Genomic DNA, 6984 nt, shown 5'->3' on the forward strand with positions numbered 1-6984 from the left:
TTGCCTAGGAAACAGATGGCGGATGAAGGGCACACATACAGAAGAGCACAAACCTGTAGCAGCAGCTGGGGAGCGCCTCCACTGACTTATTCATGTCGACGCAGCCCCTTAAAGCCGACACCGTCCTTTGTTCCGGCGCTTGATCAACATTTTGCCGTCCTCCAAACTGGATTGTGCGCAGATGCTCTCAACACTCCCACTCGGTGCTTGCAGCAGCTCTGCAGCTAAACGAGATATAGGAGCGACCATTTCTCTCCTTTTACAGCCGGGAACAGCACATTCCACGTTTGGCACACTGGAAGCTCTGGTGATTGGACTAATACAATCACCGCAACGTTGTGCAACGTTCAACTTCCAGATTTCTGGTGAGGAAAGATTCATTTTATATAGTGACATTTATTTGGATTGTGTGTGTGTGTGGGATAGACAGTCTTTAATTAAAATTCAGCAAGGTTCAATGTGAATGTGTACAGAGGCACTGCTAGTATTAAATTGTTGAGTAAAAAAATTATATATGCTATTAGATTTGATTGAACTTTATTTATCCTGTACTCAGGAAATTATACATTAATGTGTAGTATATATTTCAACATCATTGTGCTAAAGTAGGCTACTGTAAATAAATATGGAGGGTCTATTGTTGCCAAATAGGCTTATGGTTCCTATAATATGGTAAACGGGAAATAAAAATAATTGTGTTTTATGTTTATACAGTTGTATGATTGTTTTTTTTATTTTATAGCATGATGCTGGGATTTACAGAATTCACCTTCAAGGAAAGTTGCCCTGATGTCAATTCAGGCTACTGGAATGAGCTAAACAAGCTGGAAGGAAGGTTATGTTCCCATTATATTTTAAGCTTTGACTGCCATTGACAGTGATAGCTGTCCAATCCATTTAAACTGACAGAGCAAGCTGCCATCTCTCAAAGTTCTAATGGGTTGGACATCCATTGCATTTAGCTGTAGCCGTTGAGTTAGTAATTATTATCTAATTTTAATGTCGTTTAATTTTAGCCTATTTAAATAATGTCAAACCAAAAAACGTGTAGATCAGTTTTAATGAATGCAAATGGTAGGTAGTTGCAGCAGGATTATAAGAGTTAAGGATAAATTGTTCAAGTTTTTATCATATCTTAGTTGTAGCTTTTATTCAGCTGTGTTGTATGTCCCTGCCAGTTCCACCAATGGACAGCAGTTTGGCTCACACTTTTGACTACATCGGTAGGACGGCTTTCCACGCGCTGCCTCTTATACGGTAAAGAGTGCTCATGTAGATTTGAATCCCCCACTTTCATAACTAAAATATATATTTATTATAACAGAGCATATATTTTTCCATATAACAGTAAAACATATAATATAATACATAGTATATCCTAAATACATGTTAGTATTGAATTCCTAAATTTGCAATCTTAGCTATTTGCTCTTGCTTTTATTCACTCAATGGAACTTTGACTGTGTCGTTGCTTTTTCTCCCGCAGGGAAACACTGCAACTATGGCTTCCCTTCTAACATGTACCGTCAAAGGATGATCAAGCTCTCATTCTTTTGTGTGTCAGTGAAATAAACATGTTAGAAATCAGCTTCCTACTGTTCTATCTAATAGAAAGACATATCCAATTTTCAGCAGGGAAGAGGTGTCTGTCATTTGACAAAATTGTGTCTATTGCAGCCATGCAAATCGTGGAGTATTTCTATCAACCACATTTTGTCTCATGGAAAATTTGCTGCAGTAGCAGAACATATTTTCTGCTGTATGTGTGCCCTGGCCTACTCCTGTTTCCTTGGTTACCTCTCCCAATTCTCAGACTCTCGATACAATAAGAACACATCTTAAATTCATCAAAAGTAATGAATTATTGAGTAATACTACTGAGGAATATTACTGAGTGATAATGTTTACTGTTAGCTTTCTCTTTATGTTCTGCAGTATATACCTGTATTGTATTGTGTGGATTTCACTGTAGTAAGTGCACGCTTCTATGCATGTGCCATATTTCTGTGTCTTTGTGTGTCATTCTGCATGTGTATTGTAAAACTTCTACATGCTAAATATACCAGACCCTGGAGAAATATTAACAATTTATCATCTAGTATCTTGCTATACTTACTAAATATATAATAATAGTTGACAAGTGGCCCATATGGAAGATCCTTGTAAATCACAAGAATGTCCCTTAATTGTTGTTTGTTTTTACAAACGACAATTTTCTTGTTTGTACTTCATAAACAAAACATGATAATTCTGAACGTGGGGTCTGGTTTATATTAACATTACTACTTAACAATACTAATTTTTGCTAACAGTGTGATGACTACTAACCTTGCCGCTTAAGGCTATTTTTAGGCTTTTCTCTTCTTCAATGACTAACCCTCGGTTCAATGGCAGAACCTGTGAACCTGTGAACCATGTGAAGCCCCTCAGATGATCCGCTAACCCCTCTTATTTGGTTTATACAAAACTCCATGAACAATACACTACGGAGTGTATCACTTTTTATAGGAGCATTGTGTAAGATAGGATGGCCCGGTGGAGTCAGTGGTTAGCGCGTGGGCCTCACAGCTCTTGGGTCCTGGGTTTAAATCCAGGTCCACCTGTGTAGAGGTTGCATGCCTAGGTGGGTTTCCTCCGAGTACTCCGGTTTCCTCTAACATTCCAAAAACATGCATGGTTGGCTTATTGGAAACACTGAATTGCCCTTAGGTATGGTTGTGAGACTTTTTGAATATGAACAAAGTTTAGCCAAAAGCAAAGACTCTTATCATCTTGGCTTGACTACAAAGTCCACAAAAATCTTTTGATTGATGTTGAACAAATTTTTTTTACACATGATAAGAAGGTGTCATGTTTTTGGCCAAAGTAAGAAAACTATGTTGATTTTGTGTCCACTGTGTGGTCAAGCTTTGCAGATGAGTGCTTTGTTGTCACTAGAAGCAACGTTACTAACTCGATACTAACAATGGCACGGCTGCCAAATACTAACATCTTGATGTGCACAATTCTCAATTAGTTACACATTTTTAAATCAACGTATCACCACACTGAAGCATGGCCTGTGTACAAATTATTTTCAAAATTGTACTAGGGATATGTGTGGCAAACTAGACAATTTTAGTCTTTCGTTAACATTCTTGAAAACACTATGACAAATACTAACCCAAAAGCTCTTGGTAACTAACAAACTAACAAACTAAATGAACTAACAAAGACACAGTGTCCAACTTTTAGCTTAGCTACTGAATGAGTCATTATTATATCATTTAATGCCATGCCATACTTGCATCACATATTGAGTGTGCTAACAAGGTTGAATGAAGTTCTGTGGAATATGTGCCCAAACAAGTATGTGGGTGGGTGGGCATAAACGGAGGACGGAATTTGTTTATCTTTTGGATTTGTCATCCAAAAGAATATTTTGAGTGCAATAATTAAAAACAAGAATAACACATGATTATACAATAATTCTTCATTTATTCATTCAGTTGGTAATCAAAATGCTTCTGTAATGCAAACATTTCATCTAATAATTATGTCAAAAATGTCAAAAATATTTTTCTCCACTGTCTTAATTGATTAGTTTTTGGCTTTATGCAATATAGTTTTATTGTCACTTCAAGTATTTCTGTGTGCATTTTTTTTTAACCTAGACTAACATTTGGTGCAATTAACCACCATTAAGCCTCTCAGACACTTTACATGTGCAAACTAATATTACCAAACATTCATGTGTTTTGATAGTGAATTCTGTGTGGTTGACTTAATTATTTGACTATAAAGCAGACTTTCTTGCACTTCATAATAAAAAAATATATTTTTTATATGGCTTGTTATGGCTATTGCTTTATATTGCAATTGTTTTGGGTCACAGGTAAATGAAGCAACATTGGTAAAACCCAAACTTGTTGACACCCTCGAAGGTGGCCGGTGGAAAACAGTATTTTTTAGAAAAGCATCCACAATTTTCTATGTAATTTTTAAAAACAAATTGGCACAGATTATATCAAGGAATTTTGCAAAATGCAAAGACGAGCAAAAAAAGGAAGCAAAATACTAGTATAATCACATTTTAAAACCCTTGATTCAAACTTTTCTTTCTATTTAACTTTAAAACTATGCAAGTTTTTTCTTTGTCTTTTCATTGAACTGAACTGATGTGAATACCCCCCTCCCAAATCCTCGTTTCCAGTTCTATTTTAGCCTAATTCCATCCTTGTTCCACAAGGGAGCACTACTCCCCCATTCCTTAAATGTGAGTTCGATGTGAAACAGATGACAGCAGTTTCCACAGGTATGGGTCGCGGGGCCCCGGGGTCTTCATGGGTCATCCATAATTCACGGCAGCATTAAAAGCACAGTCCTAACACACACAATACCCTCACAGAATACCCAGGCTCCACTTAAAGTCTTAAATATCACACACGCGCTACAGTTCAAAAGAAAGTAGTCTGGCATGAAAATCATTAATCGACTTAATGACGTTTTCTGTTAAATGGTTTAACATTTGCCAGTCTTTGAAAACATACTATGTTGTGCACGATCTAAGCAAAGTAAGAAGTCGTATTTGATGTCTCAAAGTATGACAATGTTTACATATTTGTAATAAAAGGTAAGTGTGTAGTAGTAGTAGTAAAAGTTGTAAGAATACAATATGTTATAAAGTCATAGTGCATGACACCAGTTGGTAGAGCTTTATGTCTGTGTACAAGCATTGTATATTTGTAATTGCACATAGTTGTACTGTATGCATTCCAATGTGAGCCCCAGATCGCAGAGATTCTGGCTTGTACTCGTTATTTGGGGCCCCAAACTCAGTCTAAAAGACCACGATTTGAAGTTGAGAGCGAAAAGAGAGTTAGGGTGAGGGGTTGAAATATACAATAGAGTCTTTAACAGAGGGGCAGGGGGAGTTTGAGAAAATGGTTTGCAGACTTTTAAAACATTTGAAGAGGAAGAAAATGGCTATGAAAAAAGGCAATGAAAAGGTCCATCTGTGGCCTCAAGCTACAGCAGGTTCACAAGAGTAACAAATCTAGAAGATAACAAGCTTCATTTGCAGTAAAAGCCAAACCCAATATTTGCAAAACTCACACTTTTGTATGTTAATTCAAAATAGCAAGATTTGTAAATTTTAACTTTTAAAAGATAAACGTTTTAATGCCATCTTTACACTAAAATACTCTGAAAATGCTGGTAGTATTTGTATCACAACAGCCTTGTTCTGAGTGTCCTTCTACCACTTCTGCCAGATAAGCGAACAATTGAAGAAAGCCAATCTGTCCTAAGGACTGCTGAATGATGGACAGTAATTAAAAGTTAACTAATAACCTCTTCACACCTGACATTTCAACAGAGAGGTCCTGGATGCTATTATCTACGTATAGATTAAACAGGGTAATTGGCAGGAAGATAGGGTTAGGAGAATGGCGAAAAGAAAAGGGAAAAAAACGAAGCCCGGACCATTGCTAAAAACCATCAAGCCAAATATCGAAGTGACACTGATTTTGGCCCACTTGCTAATGTGACAGGAGTTTAGCTGAACTGAAATGCTAAGTGAAGTCTATCTTGATGTGGTTAATACCGGAGCAAACATCAGCCATGAAAAATAGCTTTAATTTTATAATAATTGCCTGATAGACGTGACTCGTTAGAGACGGCATTGGAGTGATAAAAGATGGCGGACAGTTCAGGATGAAAGTAGAAACGGGTTTGTATTCGTTCTGCTAGTGGAGAAGGCGGCGATAGAGTTGATTTAAAAAGAAAATCTTGAACATGAGGTCACTTGCAGGATTGCTGATTCTTTGGAATTTTGTCATTGTTAATGCCTAGGGTCATTGCCAAATGAAATATTGTTTAAAGATAGATGTTAAAGCATTCTCAAAAGGTGTGTTTGTTAAAAAAGTGGCTAAACATCTGAACATTCCTCATCTCGATAGGTAATTCTTGTTCTGCAAGTCATTTTTGTTCTAGCTTACAACTTTTCTATAGTAAAGCATCCGTCATTTATTGACAAGACAGAATATAGGGGAGTGGGGAACGACACATCACGTCATGTCGACCAAATGTTTTGGTCGTGTGTTTCACATAAAGAAAAAATGGCACACAGCTGCAATATATAAAACAACATGTTCAAAGCATACTATATTCACTTTCATCTGCTAGATTAATTTCATTTTTTCTCATGACATTAGTGTAACATACGACAATAATTCTCCACAGCTGACTTTGTGATGTCTGACGTACAAGCAAACAACATTTTAGACATTTTTCCAGCAGCGTTCCTAGAAGATTATACCGGCTTCCCATAGAAACCAGTAGATGTCCCTCTTGTGTTGTTGAGAATTTGAGCTACACAGTAGTATGTGACTATAACTACTTGACTCCCAAAACCTTTAAATATACATCCATCATGGCAAGAAGTACTACTTTGGAGACCAAACATTTTTCTTCTCCTTTTCTGCATCTCTTTCTTTCTTCTTTAACGTTTTTTTTCTTTCTTCTTCATTACTTCATTATTTCTCTGTATGTGAGACTATAATAAGATATCATTTTACTGTTTGTACAAGGGTTTTTGGTGTTGGTAACAGGTGTAGGGGTAAGAGATCCGTACCTCGAGGAGAGGGTCACATCCCTCCTTTTTCAGGCCTCGTAGTCACGCCAGCCATCGTCCTCTGATGGATTGCACCACCATTCATCTACATTATGTCACTGGCAATGAGCTATCACTTCAATCTGGCCTAAAACATCCACTGGCTTTGTTTCTGTTGACACTCCTTAAGCACTCACTTCTCCTCCTGATTACTGTCTTAGGCCGTGCGAGTGGCAAGGCCAAGTCTTGATGTCTGGAAACCTGTTTTCTGTTGCTCTAGCTGTTGATAAGGCTTTACTTTTGAATTAAGAAAAGCTCAACCCAATATGCTCAGGCTTGGCATGCTCAGTTCTCGGCCATCGGCACTCTGTCCTGGCATGTGCTCCCTCAAT

General features: G+C 37.3%; 1 long non-coding RNA gene across 1 annotated transcript; it reads left to right on the forward strand.

The window, feature by feature from the left end:
* On the forward strand, positions 1-2255 carry LOC144196018 (uncharacterized). The gene is made up of 3 exons (XR_013326199.1): positions 1-365; positions 743-1257; positions 1487-2255. It is a non-coding gene; the product is annotated as an uncharacterized LOC144196018 (long non-coding RNA).
* Positions 2256-6984: the final 4729 nt, after the last annotated feature.

Source organism: Stigmatopora nigra, chromosome 4 (assembly GCF_051989575.1).
Source record: "Stigmatopora nigra isolate UIUO_SnigA chromosome 4, RoL_Snig_1.1, whole genome shotgun sequence".
Taxonomy (NCBI): Eukaryota; Metazoa; Chordata; class Actinopteri; order Syngnathiformes; family Syngnathidae; genus Stigmatopora; species Stigmatopora nigra.